Raw genomic sequence first — 19,717 nt, forward strand, 5'->3', positions numbered from 1 at the left:
AGGAGCATTCGTCAACCCGAAAGGCATAACCAACCATTCAAAAAAGCCCTCCCTGGCTTTGAAGGTAGTCTTCCACACATTGGAGGGTTTGATTGGTACTTGGTGATATCCTGATTTCAATTCGATCTTGCTAAAATATTTTGCCCCCTTCTGTTGGTCCCGAAGGTTATCAAGCCATGGGATCGGGTACTTATTCTAGACAGTGATCTTGTTTAGTGCCTGATAGTCAATACAGAGTCTCCAAGTCCCATCCTTCTTTTATACCAACACGATCAGGCTCCCACAGGGCGATGAACTCGGCCGGATGTGACCTTTCTGTAGTAGCTCCTGAATTCGCCTCTTGATTTTGTCGCTCTCCAGAATAGGATGCCAATAGATTGGTCCATTGGGGAGCAACACACCTCGGGTCAGATCGATGGAGTGCTTGACTTGGCAGTGTAGAGGCACCCCTGCGGGGGAGGTGAAGATGTCCTTGTCCTCCTCCACGACCTTGTCCATCTGTTGTTGTTGTGCAGAGGGGCCCTGTCTAGAGGTCATGGCCACCGTATTCTTCTTTCCCTGAGGGCATATCATCAGGAAAGAAAATTTCTCAGTTTTTGAAATGAACTTACTGCACTGTTTTGCAGTAACCAAAGAGATGGCAATAGACAGTGCTACCTCTCATATCTTGTACAACTTATTTCCCAAAGTAACAATAACAACACGAGGCCTTGACTCATACACAACATGTCGCTTTCATAAGTATGGTTGGCCTAATAATACATGACAAACATCAAAGGGAGCAACGTCACATAACACCTCATCTGTGAAGGGCTTGATGTTGTATGGAAGGTGACACTGCTGGCTTATGCAAAGATCTTGTCCTTGGTGAAGCCATCTGATGGTGTACGACTATGGATATGATGTGGTTGGTAAGCCCAGCTGCTTCATGACCTCTGTCGAAATGAGGTTCTTTTGGCTCCCGCTGTCGATAATGAACTGTAGCAGGGAACCCTTTACCCACATCTAGGAGTGGAAGAGGCGCTCCTCCTCCTCTGGATCTTCAGGTTCCTCTTTCTGGATCTTCATGATGGCAACAATGGCGTTGGGCTCCGCATCGATAACCTGCTTCCCTTTGTCATTCTCGCTGTCAGGTTCTGACTCATAGTTGAAACATGCATCTGATTTCGAAGCCATTATCTCGGCCACCAGTGACTGCTCGGCCCGACACTCGTGTTGTGAGTGGAGCTCTTATGGAACTCACACCACTTTTCAATGTCCTTCTTTGGTATTATGGTGTTATTCTTTGCTTGCGGCTTTGGCAGGCTGTCCTGGGCCGCCCCACCTTGGCTTTGGCCTTTGTTCTGTGGTTTGGGAGCACCTTTCCCTTGCTTCAGATTCGCAGATCCAAAGTATCGCTTCTTCGTTTAAAATTTTGCTCGATCTTGAGGGCATATCTGTATGCTGTGCCGAGCGAGGAGATGTCCAGGAACTCCATCTCATCCTGGATGTACTTGTGTAGGCAGTCGTAGTACTTGAGAACCAAATTCTTCTCAGAATCATTGATACCCAACTTCATGTGAAGGGTATGAAAAGAATTAGCAAACTCCGACACATCATGGTCCCTTCCTTGTCACAGCGTTGTCCACTTTATGTATTTATCCTCATAGCTCCTAACAGGGTAGTACTGCTCCTTGATAGCATCCCGGAATGAGTTCCAAGTGGGTGTGGTCGAAAACAGTGAGTCCGTACTTTCATCCCTCTGCTCGCAGTAGGTTTCCCACTAGCCCTTGATGTGGGGGGCTACTTTGAGAAGTGAAAAGGTGATCTTTTCCCGGCTGGAAAAATCATGAATGGATGAAATATCCTTCTAGAAGATTTAAGAATTTATCTACAACATCTGCATCTATCTGACCCTCAAATATGGGAATGTCAAAGTTAACTTGTACCTTAAAGGGTGTGGTGCTTCTAGAGTATCTTCCAGAAGTAGATGCATCGCCCCTGGGTAGTCGCTGAAGGATCTGGGCAAAGTTGTCCACCATCGTGTTTCTTTATCACTCGAGGGCTTCTTCGAGCAAGATTTTGATAGGATCTCCTGCCCCCTCGTCTTTCTTTTCATATGCCATGGGAGGCCGTCAGGATTTGCGAGGCTAGTCTTGTAAAGGTTCGACCAGTTCAAGCCCTAACTCCTTATATCCTGACCTCGTTGGGGACATGCAAAGAAAAACAGAGAAAGAGCAGACCGCTCTGATACCACTGATCTGAATTTAAACAGGAACACAAAAAATTACAGATATAAGCATAAATACAAAGATGCAGTAGAAATAACACTTCATTTCATTAATATCAAATACTGAAATATGCTTACAAACAAAATAGAAATAAGACTAGCTCGGGGATGGTAGCTTATCTCTGAGAAGAGAAGTGGCGGTTATTTGTCTCTGAACTGTGTTACAATGAGGCTAAAAGGCCTATTTATTGTTGATAAACAATGAAAAACCCTAAACATCCAAAAACTTAACCCTAGGAGATGAAGCATCAAACTATGGGCCCCGTTTGGGTAAATTTGTACATCAACTTCCCGGGGTCGTAACTTTGACAAACGAAATCTGTTTGACATGCATAATACCTCGTTAGAAAGATCTATCTGAGGAATACAAGTTTTGAGAGAGAAACATTGATATTTTACCCATGTTGCTCCCGGGTTTCCTAAAAAACGTCGTTTAGGGCCTCAAAACGGATCTGGAAGTTCATGACCCGAAAAACTGCCAAAAATAGTAAATTGTGCTACAAATAAGGAAACTGAAAAACTCAAAGAAACAATGGTGGGGGTCCAAGTGGAATAAGCGGGTGGCCACCAATATCCACCTGGATGAGGGCAGTAGATTAGAATTAGAGGTTAGTCAAATAATTGATAATCCAATTAGAAATATCTTGGCTATATAATGAAGTATTCATTGCTCCCATGAATACATGAGATTCAAATGAGAGTTGAGGGCATGGATTGAGAACCAGAGTTCTCTAGCTTTTGTTCATTTTTATTTTGTGTTTTCATATGTAAGCTCTTGATATATTTAACATGGTAAAGATCAATGATTTATAGGTGTTAGGATATTCCAAAGCTTGCATAGACTAGATCAAGGGGCTCAACTGCTTTCATCCTCCACTGCTATCATATTAGAAGAAGGGCACCTGCATTTTAGAGCACTCCTTCCTACACATCTTCTAGGAGAACATACATAGGGAACATAACAATATCGTTGGTATGCTTTCTAAAAGGGGATTAAAAGAAGCACTTGGGGTGATCCACTATGCATTATACAAGCATGACAATAGGGTTGATACTGGCAGTATACCTTTATCCTAGTGTCTACTTTTTACTGGCAGTATACCTTTATCTTAGTTTCTACTTTTTTTCTTGTTTTAATCCTTGGCAATATGATGGAAAATTTGTTTTCATGAAGGATTAGTAGTCACTGCAATATGTAGCTTTTTTGGATTTTGACCCATATGTTACATGTAAGAATCAAGATGTTTGTTTATCTTTTTGTAAGAGTGAGGATGAGAAAAAAGGTCAAACAACTATGTACTTTTACTCTCTTTTTAATATATAAAAGTCAATCTTTTTCTCTTCTAAAAAAAGAAGAAGAAGGAAAAGAGACGAAAACCATTGACCAAGGTCTTCAATAATAATAAAATGGTTGCACTGAATACTAGAGTTTATATCCATTTTATTTGCAAACAAACATTTTTTAAAAAACATTTTGTTCAAACTTTTGTGATTTCAAAATTAAGTTTTTAATAAAGTTTTGATTAAAAACGAGTGTAGGCTTTCAGTTTTGATAAGAATATAATCCTAGTTTAATTAAAAAAATCCCGTTCATAATCGAATTATGTCAATATTTTTATCATTCAAATTCATATAGTGAGGAAAAAGAATTAAAGAACCCAGGTTAACAAAATATTTCAAAGCTCATTGTAGAATTAGACAATATTTTTGCCCATCTTTGAAAGCATATTGAGTGGTTCAAACAGTCGTTGATTAACTCGCAAAGGGGTTTTGGCATCAATATCATTCAGAGTTAGACACATTTTTTTTTTTTTTAATAAAACGTAGGAGCATATTCATTGGTTGATTAGATTCATAAGGGTCTAGGCATTTGATGATGAATCTCAATTCGTTAATGTAAGAGATAAGGTATATTAGGTAATAAGAATAGATTAATATAATTAGAAATTGATTTCAAATATATAGAAAACTTTTTGATGCGTTGGAAGTTAGTTTTTCCTAGCTAAATGGACATTGTAATCTTATAGGCCAAAACGTAGGAAATAGAAAGACCGAGAGGCAGGAAGAGGAGAGAAAAGGACAGGCCACAGAACACCCATTTGTGTACAATTAGGCCAAATAAATTTCTGTGTATTTAAATGTGATTTATTGAAGGCATATTACCTGCCTTAGGTGTCTCTGTTATTCTTCATTATTCTTTCCCAGTTGATTATTTATGTCAAAATCCAACTAATTAGGCCAAATAAATTCCTTTGTATTTAAATGTGATTTATTGAAGGCATATTACCTGCCTCAGGTGCCTCTGTTATTCTCCATTATTCTTTCACAGTTGAATATTTATGTCAAATTCCAACTTCAAACTGTTTTTTTCTCCAAGTAAAATAAAGATATAATTACCATTCTATTGGAGGTACATCTCACAATTTTGAATAGAAGTGATATTTATTCAATTGCTTAATCACTATTTTGATGCTTACGTTTACATAACACAACATAATTGCTTAATAACGTTTCATAGATTACACCAACAAATTTTCAATTATAATTAAGAAAAGAAGATTTATTTCACCACTTAATAGCTGTTTGGATGCTTCATCTCATTACAGAAACAAACTTACTTCGTCTGCGGATACACTTTTTGATGCTCAAAACATGCACTATGATATCTCAAATTATTGTCAAAAATTCAATTATTTATTGAATCCCAGTACAAATATTTAATCAATTACTTATTAAGTGAATCCGTGCTGGGATCCTTTTTCTTTATAGCATCAAGCTTTTACACACAAAAATATACGATTTGCTCAAGAAAGGTATACCGATCTAATGTTGATACCTCCCAGGCTACTTAATACAAATATTTATTCCATCCCTTCATAAACGCTTGAATGCCTACATCCTTTACGTTACAGCAACAAGTTTTGGGACGGATCATAAATACAACTATGTACCAAACTTATTATTGTCACTTTTCATATTCATAAATAACTCTTCAAATCACTAAATCAAAACCAATTCAGCGAACCATTTGAGCAAAGACATCGAATGGACACTAACAATGAAGTTTGGCTTCTTCGATTCCCTTCCGTGGGATTATAGAATGTTAGCAGATGAACTACCTCGCGCATTGTGGGTCTGCGGACACTCTGTTTTTTCATACAGATCAAGGCCATGAAGAATACATTCATGGCTTCCTCCATGGGAACATTCGTAAGCCTTGGATCTATAATCTTCCAAACTTGTTCTTTGGCAGATTTCGTTGTCTTTCGTTTTCTTCTTAACCCACTCTGCCACATTCATACCCTCTTTAAATTCACAATCGCCTACTGACTTTTTCCCGGTAACAAGTTCAAACAGAACCACACCGAAGCTGTACACATCGCTTTTCTGATCCAATTATGACTAACCAATTGCTAACGCCAGCAAGCAGAGGAAAAGTCTGGGTGCTAACATTCCTAACAGAAGTCCAAGCTTATCTGTCCTCGGACAGGGACGGGCGATCCATTGGCAGGAGAACTGCAAGTTCGCAAGTGTTGTCCGCATAAGAATGGATTATGTGCAAAAACTCTTGCACCAAATTCAGAAAACAGACCCTGTTGAACAAGGCCCGAAAAGTTATTGTATGAGAAATCAGCAGAGCTCAAGCTAGGCATGTCCTCAAATTCTGAGGGGATGCTCTCATTTAACCGATTTCTGGATACATTCCGAGAGATCAGACTGGCCATGCTGGTGATTTCCACTGGTATCGGACCGCTGAACTCGTTCTGGCTAAAATCAATGTCTGTCAGAAGAAAATACTCGCTAATTTCCGTAGGAATAATACCTGAAAGCTTGTTTTTACTGAAATCGATCTTAAAAATACCGCGCAGTTGGAAAATCTCTGGCGGTACATTATCTGTTAATTTATTTTCATTGATCAGAAGTGTCTGCAAAGCAGATAATTTACCTATGGATGACGGAAGACAGCCACTCAGATTGTTCTTAGAAATTTCGATCCGCTTTAGCACGGAGAATGTACGATTGATTTTCTCCGGGATGCTCCCACTGAGATAATTGCCGTTCAATTCGATGCGTGTCAGATTGGGTAAGTATAGCAAGCCTGTTGGAATATTAATTCCAACTACTGTGCAGCGAGAGCGATATGGGACATTGCCGATCAGCAATCGCCGATGGGCATATCGGCGAGTCGGCATATCGGCGGGATGGAGCATCGGATGTATCGGCGGTAGCATTGCGATATCGCATCGTTGATATCATATCGGCGTTTTCAAAAGGTGGTAGGCCCTTTGCATAGATATGTTTGCGATTTGATAGCCGGACTCCACGGGCATATAGCATTGTGCTGTATAATATTTCAGTTCCACCGGTGGCCAACTTTGCCGTGTGTAATGGCGCAATGCGATGGTGCGATATTGTGATAAGCCCGCATTAAATATAGATAGGATATTTTCAGCCGAGTAATCAATGCTATTTACTGCGGTTGGTAAATGCAGGTAGGATAATTTTTTTCTATCTTATCACTCAGAATCAGATATGATTTTAACCTATATAATGTGTAATGAACAGCAGTTCTAGAAAAATGTGAGTGAGAGAAAGAGTTGTTTTTTTTTATTCTGCAACACACAACAGTGCTGAACTTTTAGTTTTCTGAAATAATGAAATTGGTTTCTGGAATTGGAGCGTTTCTGATGTAATCCCTCAGAAGAGGAAGACAATTTTTGTAACAGTTTTTTTTTGTATTTAATAAAGATCCTGTATTTGAAACAGAGCATTGTTATTTGTGCTATTTCTTTTGTGTTTGAAATAAACAGAAATTCCCAACATGGTATCAGAGCTAGTCTAGGCACTCAGTGAGTCAAAAACAGAGTTTGTTTTTCACTGTAGGAGCTGTAAGAAGCTTATCAAGTAGAGAAAGTTTTCCTTGCTTATTTTCATTATACAGTGAGTATCTCTTTTTATTTATACAGGTTAAGATGGCAGATGCTGGAACATGTTTGACAAATTCCCAACTGCCACAGTTTAATGGGAAAAATCACGGTTATTGGTCCATAATAATGAAAACATTGTTTGCTTTTCAAGTACTATGGGAGCTGGTTGAAACTGGCTATGCTGAACCTGCAGATGTAGCAGCACTGGCTTCTTTGACAGTAGCAGAAAGAGACCAGTTGAAGGGCGACCGAAAGAAGGATGCCAAAGCCCTCTTTTTCCTCTTCCAATCAGTACATGAAAGTATTTTTCCGCGGATTGCAGCGGCAACAAAATCTAAGGAGGCATGGGATATTCTCAAAACTGCCTATGAAGGCATGGAAAAGGTGAAGACTGCAAAGTTGCAGATGTTGAGGAGAGACTTTGAAAATCTCAGCATGAAGGAATCTGATACAATAGATTCATTTTTCACTCAGGTTATTTGCTTGATAACCCAGATAAGATCTCATGGTGAGATTCTTGAAGAAAGAATGATTGCAGAGAAGATCTTGAGATGTTTATCCTCAAAGTTTGAAGCTGTTGTGGTAGCAATAGAAGAAACAAGGATCTCTCACAGTTCACAATAGATGAACTGAGTGCTTCTCTTTTGTCTCATGAACATAGACTGAGTAGAGGAACAGATTCCTCTTTTGAGAAAGCATTCAAGACTCAGATGTCTATTGGCCAAAGAAGAGGTCGAGGCAGAGCAAATAACAGAGTTCCTAGAAGAAGCCAAAACAGAGGCAGAAATTATCCTGCTAGCACAAGCGGAAGGAGCTGCAATCAAAACCAAGCTGAAGATTCAAGCAAACAACAAGCTCATGGACAAAGGTATCACAAATCCCAAGACCAATGTCATTATTGTAAAAAATATGGGCATTATGCCAATGAATGTAGGAAAAAACAAAGTGACATGAATAATAGGCAAAATGCTAATTTTGCAAATGAAGAAGATAAGAACCCAAAGAACGTGCTATTAACATGTAACATAGCACAAAACAAACGAGAAGATTTTTGGTTCTTAGACTCAGGTTGTAGTAATCACATGACTGGAAATATTGCAATGTTTGCCAATTTGGATGAAAATGTGAAGTCTGAGGTAACAACAGGGACTGATGATAAGATATCTGTCAAGGGTAAGGGCAGAGTCAGTATTCGAGCAAAAGATGGAGAACAGATGATTGTGCCAGAGGTATACTATGTACCCGGTCTAAAATGTAATCTTTCGAGCATTGGACAGCTCATAGACAAAGGTTACAACGTGTTCTTCAAAGATGATTTGTGTACTATCAGAGACATACCTCAAAGTAAGAAGATCATTGCACAGGTGCAGATGACCAGCAATAAAATGTTTCCTCTCAAACTCAGGGCAGATTTGAAGGAAGGAAGAACTATTGCGGCTGTAACACAAGAAATCTTTCAGGAACAAGTGAAAGATGTGAATTGGTTGTGGCATTTGAGATTTGGACATCTCAATTTCAGAGGCCTGAATCTATTGTACAGAAAGGGAATGGTAAAGGGATTGCCGTTGATTGAGAAACCAGACAGCCTTTGTGAAGGCTGCATCTTGGGCAAGCAACACAAAGAAAGCTTTCTAGCAGGGAAGAGTATAAGGGAAAAAGCACCCTTGGAAATTGTTCACTCTGATGTGTGCGGACCGATGCAAATACCATCATTTTCCGGAAATAAATATGTTTTAACTTTCATTGATGATTACACCAGAAAGACATGGGTGTATATGCTAAAATAGAAGAGTGAAGTGTTTGAGAAATTCCGCCACTTCAAAACTCTTGTTGAAAAGTAGTGTGGGCATTATATCAAAGTGCTCAGAACAAATAGAGGAGGAGAGTACATCTCCAAAGACTTTCTGTGTTTTTGCAGAGAGAATGGCATACAAAAGCAGTTCACCACTAGGTATACACTTCAGCAAAATGGTGTTGCCGAAAGGAAGAATAGGACCATTCTTGATATGGTCAGAAGTATGCTAAAGGCAAACACTTGCCGCATGAGTATTGGGCAGAAGCTGTCACTTGCGCAGTTTACATCTTGAATAGATGCCCAACCAAAGTTGTCATGAACAAAATACTAGAAGAGGGATGGAGTGGTCAAAAACAAACCGTCACTCACATGAGAGTATTCAGTTGTGTAGCATATGCACATGTACCGGATCAGCTAACGCAAAAGCTTGATAGTAAGGGGGAGAAGTGTGTCTTTATTGGCTATTGTGATGAGTCAAAAACATACAAACTCTATAATCCATCCACCAAGAAATTAATAGTAACCAGAGATGTGCAGTTCATTGAAGATGAAGCTTGGGATGGAAGCTTAGAGAAGACAGTGAATGTGAAGACAATTGTGTCTCACGAAGAACAAGAGGAAGGGACAGCAGCAAATAATACTTCCTTGGTGGCTCCTCGTCCACCACAGCAAGTACAACAAACCACACCACAAGCTGGAATTCGAACAGCCTTGAGAAGCCAAGGAAGTGCTTCTCCAAGCACATCACAGGGATCAGAAATACCCTCAAGTTCGGATGGAACTCCTAGCACACCAAGAAGATCAAGATTCAGAGATCTGAATGAGATTTATGAACAAGGAGAGGTAAGTAACAATACCGGTCTGAATTCATTATTCGCTTTGTATTGTCATGTTGATGACCCAGTTCATTATGAAGATAAATGGATTGAAGCAATGAATGAAGAAATTGGTGCAATTGAGAAGAGTAAAACATGGGAGTTAGTGGACCTCCCTGAAGGCAAGGATTCCATTGGAGTTAAGTGGGTCTATAAGACCAAAAGCAATGCTGAAGGCAAGATTGACAGGCACAAAGCAAGGCTTGTTGTGAAAGGCTACAAGCAGCAACAAGGCAAAGACTATGATGAAACCTTTGCACCAATAGCAAGGATGGAAATAGTGAGAACAGTGTTGTCTATTGCAACACAACACAAATGGAAGATTTATCAGATGGATGTTAAATCTGCATTCCTGAATGGAGTGTTAACAGAAGAGGTTTATGTTGATCAACCTCCGGGCTATGAAGTTGAAGGCCAAGAGCATAAAGTTTGTAAATTGAAGAAGGCTCTTTATGGGCTTAAGCAAGCTCCAAGAGCATGGTACAACATAATTGATGCTTATCTGATTGAGAATGGGTTTGATAAGTGTGATTGTGAACCCACACTCTACATAAAACAGAATGACGATAAGATTATTATTGTTGTTTTATATGTAGATGATCTGATTTTTACTAGCAATGATGCTTCTTTCATCGCTGATTTTAAAGCAGTCATGAAAAGTGAATTTGAAATGACTGACTTGGGCTTCTTCAGATATTTTCTTGGAATTGAAGTAGACCAAAGTGAAAATGGTGTTTTCATTTCTCAAGATAAATATGTAGAAGCAGTGTTGAAGAGATTTAACATGCAGAACAGCAAGGCAGCTGTGACTCCAACTTTAATGGGGTTGAAATTGACCAAAGAAGACAGCAGCAAGGATTTTGATTCAAAATTGTACAAGAGCATAGTTGGCAGCCTTATGTACTTGACTGCAACTAGGCCGAACATTATGCACGTTGTGAGTTTAATCTCCAGATTTATGGAAAGACCGAAAGAGACTCATTGGCAGGCAGCCAAGAGGATTCTAAGGTATGTAAATGAAACGAAGGGGTTTGGTATTTTATACTCCTCTTCTGAAAGTTTCATTTTGACAGGCTACACTAACAGTGATTGGGTTGGAAGTGTTGATGATAGGAAAAGCACATCAGGATATGTGTTCCATATGGGATCGGGAGCCATCTCATGGGCTTCCAAGAAGCAACCAGTTGTGTCTTTGTCAATAGCAGAGGCAGAGTACGTGGCAGCAACAGCAACAGCATGCCAAGCAGTATGGCTGAGAAGAGTTCTCGGAGATTTGTGTCATGAACAAGAAAAAGGCACAACCATTTACTGTGACAATAGCTCAGCAATAACATTGTCTAAAAACTCTGTTTTTCATAAAAGGACAAAGCACATAGACACCAAATTTCACTTCATACGTGAAATGGTTAACAATGGTGAGATTGTTTTGCAGCACTGCAGTACAGAGGATCAGTTGCCCGACATCTTTACAAAACCATTGACAAAGAAAAGCTTTGATCATTTCAGGAAATGTCTGGGTATGATTGAACGCCCGGCAGTTGAAATTAAAGGGGAGTGTTGGAATATTAATTCCAACTACTGTGTAGCGGCAACGATATGGGACATTGCCGATCAGCAATCGCCGATGGGCATATCGGCGAGTCGGCGTATCGGCGGGATGGAGCATCGGACGTATCGTCAATAGCATTGCGATATCGCATCGCCGATATCGCATCGGCGCTTTCAAAAGGTGGTAGGCCCTTTGCACAGATATGTTTGCGATCTGATAGCCAGACCCGACGGGCATATAGCATTGTGCTGTATAATATTTCAGTTCCGCCGGCGGCCAACTTTGCCGTGTTTGTAATGGCGCAATGCGATGGTGCGATATTGTGATAAGCCCGCATTAAATATAGATAGGATATTTTCAGCCGAGTAATCAATGCTATTTACTGCGGTTGGTAAATGCAGGTAGGATATTTTTCTTCTATCTTATCACTCAGAATCAGATAGGATTTTAACCTATATAATGTGTAATGAACAGCAGTTCTAGAAAAAAGTGAGTGAGAGAAAGAGTTGTTTTTTTTTTCTTTTGCAATGCACAACAGTGCTGAACTTTTAGTTTTCTAAGATAATGAAATTGGTTTCTGGAACTGGAGCGTTTCTGATGTAATCCCTCAGAAGAGGAAGACAATTTTTGTAACAGTTTTTTTTTGTATTTTATAAAGATCCTGTATTTGAAACAGAGCGTTGTTCTCTGTGCTATTTCTTTTGTGTTTGAAATAAACAGAAATTCCCAACAAAGCCCATAGGTATCGAACCATTTAAGCGATTTTGCCCAACGGGACTTCAACCAGAGAATTGCATGTGCCCAGAGATTCAGGAATCGGACCAACAAGTAAATTATCGAATATAATCAATATTTGCAGTTTTCCACCCTTGCAGAGATTTGGAGGGATGGAACCAGTTAGGTTGTTTAAGGAAACATCCACTTGCAGAAGCTTTCCGCTTACACCCAGTTCCTGAGGAAGGAGACCTGTGAAATTGTTCCCCCAAAGACTAAGAACCTCTAAATTTGGCCAGTCCCCAATGAAAGATGGAATACTGCCATTTAGTCTGTTTTTGAACAGATTCAACCATCTGAGTTCTTTTAGCTCTGAGAGTTCCATGGGTATTTCATTGTACATATCATTATTGGATAGGTCAAGATATTTTAAAATTACGAGATGGCCTAGCTGAAGAGGAATAGGGCCAGTGAGGCCATTCACATGCAAAAACTGTGAATACAGATTTTTGACACAGCCAAGCTCAGAAGACATTGTGCCAATAAGATTACAATCAGCTATATCCAAAACTACAAGCTTGCTCAAATTTCCTAGCTGGGGAGGGATTCTACACTGCAATGAATCGTGGTATCCCAACAAAAGCATTTTCAAGTTCTGCATATTTCCAAGTTATCTTGGTATCCTTCCACTCAATTCATTTCGATCCAATGCAAGATATTCTACATTTTTCAGCTTCCCATACTCACTAGGAGTTCTGCCCAAGAAGTAATTTGCCCCCAAATTCAAATGCCTGAGCTTCAAAAGATGGTACAAATCCGGTGGCAATGTCCCCGACAAATTGTTGTTCCAAACATTCAGGACCTCCAGGTTTTTCAAATTTGATATATTGGAGGGAAGGCTTCCACTGAGGAAGTTAGAGGAGACGTTGAGCAGTCGAAGGTTTCGCAGGTTTTTGACATGGCTGGGGAATGGACCTGAAATATCCATGGTGGACAGATCTTGATGCAGGAGCATCTGGCTAACAGGGAAATGGTTTCTGAAAAGGACAGAGAACACAGTTCATTGGATGGACAGTATATCTGTCTTTATTTTTATTTTACTTTTCTTTTTAAATTGCCTAAGAATAATGTAATGACTTTTAATTAGGAGCAGTAGTGATTAGTTAGAATCTTTTGTTTCCCAAACAGTTGTATTACGGTTGTAAATGCATGTAAAACAGAATGTGCTAACTAGCTATGGAGAAGTCCCGTATATGAAATAACTGATATAACCAACAACACAACTAACAGCAGTTACAAAACTGTTTGAAAACAATGTTACAAAAGGTGTGAAACAAACCATTACAGGGGTTCGACTTTGTATGAAAAAGAACAGAGATTAATAAAAACATTCTGTGCACATATATTCCTATCGTGTCCTCAAAGATTGTGTAATTTCACTAGTAGATTATTATACAAATACTGTTGAATGTGTTGCTACAGGTTCCGGGCCCAGAGGGAAAGATAAACCAGTTGGACGACAAGTAACAACACGAGTCCATATAACCAGACCATAAAAGAAAGACCTTGTAACAGGTATGTGGAAAATGCAACACAAGTCTTAACTATTCATCATTAAATTCATATGAATACATAACACAGTCGGCCAAAAATTCCATATATGCTTACATACTGTCTGAAATAGAAGACTGGACTAAACCCACAGCTGTGAGACTTTAACTCCTACGGCAAACAAGAAACCAACTTCCCGTATGGTTCAGAAATCACACTCCACATCATGCCCAGCGACTAAAGAAGAATTAAGTATAGACAAAGAATAGCCTAAGGCTAGCAAACCAAGTTCAGCAAATAAAGTCGAAACACCACTATAAACAAGCTACCAAACAACATAGAAATTACCCGTGTTTGCATGAACAACCGAGAGCTCAAACACCGGAACCCTCGAACGGTCACACCTGCAAGAGCATGAACAGGAGTGGTTAGACCAAGCAACAACGTCAACCGAGTTAAAGAGAACTTGAAAGGGACGAGCAAACAAAAGGAAATGGCACCCTACCTGTTCGGTGAACCATAGCCTCCAGCCGACCCCGAGAAGACCCCTGCTCACGAAGGAGCCAAGACATCAGGTACAGGTAAAGGAGGATTGCAAAAATTCCGGCATAAAACCAAAAACTTACCGAATGAGTTTGCAGAGACCCCAACTGAGGACACCGCCATCGGATTGCCAAAGACTGTGGAAAAAGCTAAGCCAGTGTTGGAATAAATAGCAAACAATACACAACTGTCGTATAGCTTTAACCCTCACTGGAAGCAAACAACAACACACATATGGGAAAGCTATTAATAGAGAAATTGAAATCATTTACGGGCTACAAATAACATACATAGAGATGGGGACCCTCGAGAGAAAACAAAACCCCAAATCACAATAGTAATCGACAAGCAAGCCGAGAAATAGTGGCATGCAGAACTTACCAAAGTGTTCATAAAACGCCGGAAGAGTAGAGGCATACTAGGACGGAAACCAATGACCAAAGTCGAAAGGGGAACCAGGAGCCACAACCAGCAAACCGTGTAAACAAGTCACAGGAACCCACATCCAAAACAAACAAACCACCGAAGTTGCAGAGCTCGCAGAGCAAAAGACCAGGCGAAACAACGAGAATGAAATGAGCGCGAAGGAGTAAAAACCCCAAACCTGGGCGGATTCGTGGGATCCCGAGGAGGGACAGGTGTTCAACGGGCAAGCCATTAAGGTACAGACCTTCATAAAACAAAATCAATACGGCGCCGATTGCAAATCAACCAACATAAATATCCAACAAATCCAAAACATTATTATATTCATTACGGTCGTATAACACCTCAGCACATCAACAGCGGGACCACGTGGGCTGGCCCCGTCAAGTGGTATCAGAGTCAGGTTTTTAAGGAAACAGGGGAATATGGAAGTACAAAGACGAGGACGAGGAAGAGGTGCATGCAGAGTAGCAGACGAGGGCTTGAGAGAACAGTTGAGAATCCTTACTGCTCGCTTGGAAGCAGTAGAGGCAGGTAGGCGAAGGGACCCAGAACTTGGGGATGATAGTGAAGACGAGGCAGCAACTGTTACAGACGGGTCAGAGGAAGAAGCCCGGAGTTAAGACTGTTAAGATCAGTACTGTTAGCCAGCAGTAAACCCAAACCTGAGATCCCTAACTATGATGGCAGTCTGTCCGCTGATGTTTTGCTGGATTGGGTGAGTGAGTTAGACAAGTATTTTGAAAATGAGGAGATCAGTGAGGACAAAAGAGTTAGATTTGCTGCGACTAAGTTAAAAGGACACGCTGCCCTATGGTGGGATAGTGTCCAAGCGGACAGAAGACGGATGAACAAGTTGCCGATAAGAAAGTGGCCAAGGATGGTGGCAAAATTGAAGGGTAGGTTTTTTCCTAAAGACTACCAGGTTGAACTTTATCGACGAGTACAGAATTTAAGGCAGAAAGGTATGACTATAAAGGAGTACACCGAGGAATTTTATCGAGTAAATTTACGTGCTGGTTATATGGATGATACTCCAGAAAAAACAGTGAGGTATGTAAATGGCTTGAGGTTGGAAATATTGGACGAGATCAGTATTCTCTCTCCCCGAAATATTGAAGAAGCCTTTCAGAGTGCTGTAAAGGCTGAAGAGAAAATTAACAGGAAACAGAACAATAGGAGAGGGAGAGGAAATGGCAGAGGACGAGGACAGTCCTATGGCAGAGGGAGAACTGCCACTAACAACGAGGAAGGCAGCAGTTCCAGGGCTTCAGGGATAGTAGAGAAGGGAGATAGCACTAGAGGAGGTTGGCCATATCAGCGGGGAAGAGGAAATGGTCGCGGAAGAGGGACTAATGTCCAGTGCTACAGGTGCCATAAGTGGGGGCACAGATCCTTCAAATGCTCGGAAGCTGAGCATGCTGGCCAGAGGGGAGCATTTGTTGTGCAGCCTGAGGAAGTTGAAGCACAAACTTGGGAGATAGAAAACGTGGCAGAAACAGGGGAAGCTTTAATTTTGAACAAAGTTCTGTTGAAGCCAGCCAAGGAGATGGCTGAACAGACCCAACGAAAGGCATTGTTTCGAACAGTTTTCAAATCACATGGGAAGTGTTGTAAATTGATTATAGACAGCGGGAGTACAGAAAATTTGGTTGCCATTGAAATGGTGGAAAAGCTGGGACTGAAGCGGCTTAAACACCCCACACCTAACAAGGTGCCGTGGCTACAGAAAGGCCACCAGCTACTAGTTGATGAACACTGCGAGGTTGAATTTCACGTTGGAAAATATCAAGACATGGTGGTCTGCGATATTATGCCAATGGACGTGTGCCATATACTACTAGGGAGACCGTGGCAGTATGATCGGAAGGTGACGCACGATGGACGGACGAATTGTTATAAATTTGTGAAAGATGGTGTTATAGACAATTTTGTGCCTTACAGCAACAGACATGAATTGTCAATAATCCAAGGGATCCAAAGTTCCCTAAACATGATGTTCCTACCCCTAGAGGAACAAGGTCAGCAAACCAACAGCTCTCAGATCAGTTCTCCACCTGAAAATACTCAAAAACAAGCAATCCTGAAATCAAAGCAGGTGCTCCACTAGGTTTCTGCGCTGAAACTCAGTTGCTCCATGGTGTACCTGCGTTGCAAAGCAAGTGGAACAAAGGCCACCTGCGCTGAGCGAGATGGGACAAGTGGCACAATGAGTCATTGCTCTGGAATCTTCCAAAAATGACACTTGGATCAGGGATTTCGCCTTGTGATGAGTCAGAGGCTCTGTTTCTCCAAGTGGAAGTAAGGTCCTCCAAGTGGACTCAAGAACTGAAGATCAACTAAAGATTAACTGAAGAGAGAGAGGACACAAGGCAGCTACACATCAGTTGCAAGCTGACTCATCCTTTCTCAATTCATCTATATATTGAGCTCTCTCCTATGAGCTGAGGGGGCTGGAATTTTGTGCAAAGTAATGATATGCTGTTGGTTTCACTATAGAGCTATTGGGTGATTGTTTGAGAGAGGTGAAGAGGAGAAATTCTTTCTGCTGGGAGGTGTTGCTGGATTGGAGCCTTCAATGGTTGTAATACTCTCAGAACCTTTACTTCTTCATTAATAAAAGCTATTGAGGTTCTTCTATGTGCTCTTGTTTCAATAATATATTGTGATAATTGCATGTTTGGTTTACACTAATCCTTGAACCAGTTATGATTGCATGCTTCTTGTAGTTTCCTTCTTTGTTATTTTGCAGGATCTCGTTGTAGCTGGGCCAGCAAAAGAGCAAGGAGCTGGGAGCAAGCAGCCAAAGAGAAGAGTTTGGATTCGACATTAAGCGCAAGGCAACGGTTAGTGCATTTCTCCATTCTCTTTTTGCTTTCATAAAGAAGTAAACCTTAAGTAGTTTGTTTTACAGTTGTTGCTGAGGTACTATCACCCTTAGAGTGGGATAGGGTCATCCGAGTCGGATACTTTTCCGTACAACAAACTGGCGACTCCACTGGGGATCGTATCCGTTTGATTGTGTTTGTAGTATTTTGCTATTCATTTCCTGAACAAAAGAGTACCAAATCGAAAAGCTTTTGACTATATCAAAAGCGAAGTAGAGGGCAGCTACTCTAGCTCATTTCTGAGCAAGTTCGTGATTTGAAGAGCTGATCTACAAGGATCCTTGTAAGCTCTTAGTGATAGCTTTTCACCTTCCTAATCATCCCTTTGAGTGTGCTTGACTGATTGTCTCTGATTTAAGCAAAAACTGTGCATTTTTGAGAAAATTATGACCCGGAAACTGTGAAAATGCAATTCTCGTTTTCCAAAGCAGGTAGTACACAGGCTACCTGCTTTGCAACGCAGGTCCCGAAGGGGCTACCTGCGCTGAGAGCCAGACTGGCTGTGCAGCACCTGCGTTGGCCCAATTTTGCCTAGTGCTGTTGGGGTTTCCTCCTTTTCTCTTGCCTGTTTTCACCATTGATTTGGCTGCCAGTTACCAGTCTTGCACCTGTTCTGAAGCCAATATTACTTGCCATCATTTTGCCTCTGTTATATAACGAAATTGTACTTGTTCTTTGTATTTCTTACTCATTTACAATTTCCCATAACGAAGAGTAAAATAGTCTTGCTTTTGGCCTCTTAGATCTGAACCTGTGTTAGGCATTTTGCTGGTCTAAAGAGTTAGCTTGTTTGCTGTCCATAGCTGATTAGTCATTTTACTTTCGTCATTATGGTTTGATTTCATGCATTTCCAGTGATTAAGCAAGTAAATCTTAAGGTGTCTTTTGATTTTGGACAAGCTTGTTTACTTTCGCTTTAAATCGAAATCAAAGTTATATAACGACTTTCTTTTTGTAATCCATCAACATTAAGAAAGGGAAAAGAAAATACATGCATTGTGGATTTTGCATTTGAAAAAGTTTGCATGATGATTTAGGAGAAAGTGCATTAGTTTGTGCTGTATGAACTGTGTGAAAAGAATTTGCCTTTCTTCTCTCTCAGTAGTTAAGATTTTCATCAGTCAAAAAGATTTGAAAAAGCTTGCTTCTCATCTTAGGCTGCATTTAGGAATTTGTCATATACATCTCGTGGTGAACCTTGAAAGGCAAACTTTAAAAAGATCAACTTAAAATATACTGAATGAACCTAACAACGCATTGTAACATAACGCAAACATCTAGAGGTCTAGGTAGAGACGTGTTCCGGCGTCGTTAAACATAGTGACTGTCGATCTCTACGAAGGTGGGTGATTCCTCCTGAGAGTCGGTGGCACTAATACGGACTTGTGCTCCCACGTACCGTCGCGTATATATTGGGAGACCCCTATAGGCAATTATCCTTTATCCATAGGAAGCCGTGTCGGCCGCCCTACTGATCGTGATGCAGTGAACACAGCATTCACGAAGATCGACCACCCGTACCGTAAAACGTATTCTGTGGTTTCGCGAAAGGTTTGGCACACCCTCTGCCTAGATCTCCAGAGCAGTTTCTTTTGGCCCTTTTCAAACTCTATAACTTAAAAGGTCCAACCGAGCATTTGTCACTTCGGGCTCGTTAATACATCGAAGGAGACTAGAGTCATCTTTAGCTTTTTCTCGACTCTTAAAACATGAAAAAGCAAAGTTATGTTTAAAAGCGTCTAATAAAATTCATTCAAATCGGAAACACAAATTTTCCCCTTTATATTTTAGTTGATCGAGTAATCCGCAATCGTGGAAGAAAGTCAATTGAATATCCGTCGTTCTCGGAGGCTTGCGAGTCAACCGTCTTTGTCTCCGGAATCGAAAACAATCCGGGCAAAGCGAACTCGTCGAACCAGTTCAAAATCTCCTTTAAAAGTTAGAACAAGTGTTCCAACAACATCTGAGATTCTGGTCACTCCAAACATTTCCGGAAACCCTGCCTCCATAGAAGAAGTTCAACCGCCACAGAGGGACAGTAATACTGATCCTAGTCTGGGGGCAAATACTTGTATGACTGAACCAGTTCCATCTGTAACTGGTCCAGAGAGTTTTGTGCCTCAAACATCTGTCGCTTTTGATACAACCCCTTCTTCGGCACCGGAAATCTTTTACGGGC

At 40.7% G+C, this 19,717-nt stretch overlaps 1 pseudogene; it reads right to left on the minus strand.

The window, feature by feature from the left end:
* Positions 1-13,118, minus strand: part of LOC149172748 (uncharacterized) — a 35,282-nt pseudogene extending 22,164 nt beyond the window's left edge.
* Between the last annotated feature and the right edge of the window lie 6,599 nt (positions 13,119-19,717).

This window comes from Pinus tabuliformis, chromosome 4_2 (assembly GCF_031772625.1).
Source record: "Pinus tabuliformis cultivar Carrire ecotype Pingquan chromosome 4_2, CPIR1, whole genome shotgun sequence".
In the NCBI taxonomy this organism is placed as follows: Eukaryota; Viridiplantae; Streptophyta; class Pinopsida; order Pinales; family Pinaceae; genus Pinus; species Pinus tabuliformis.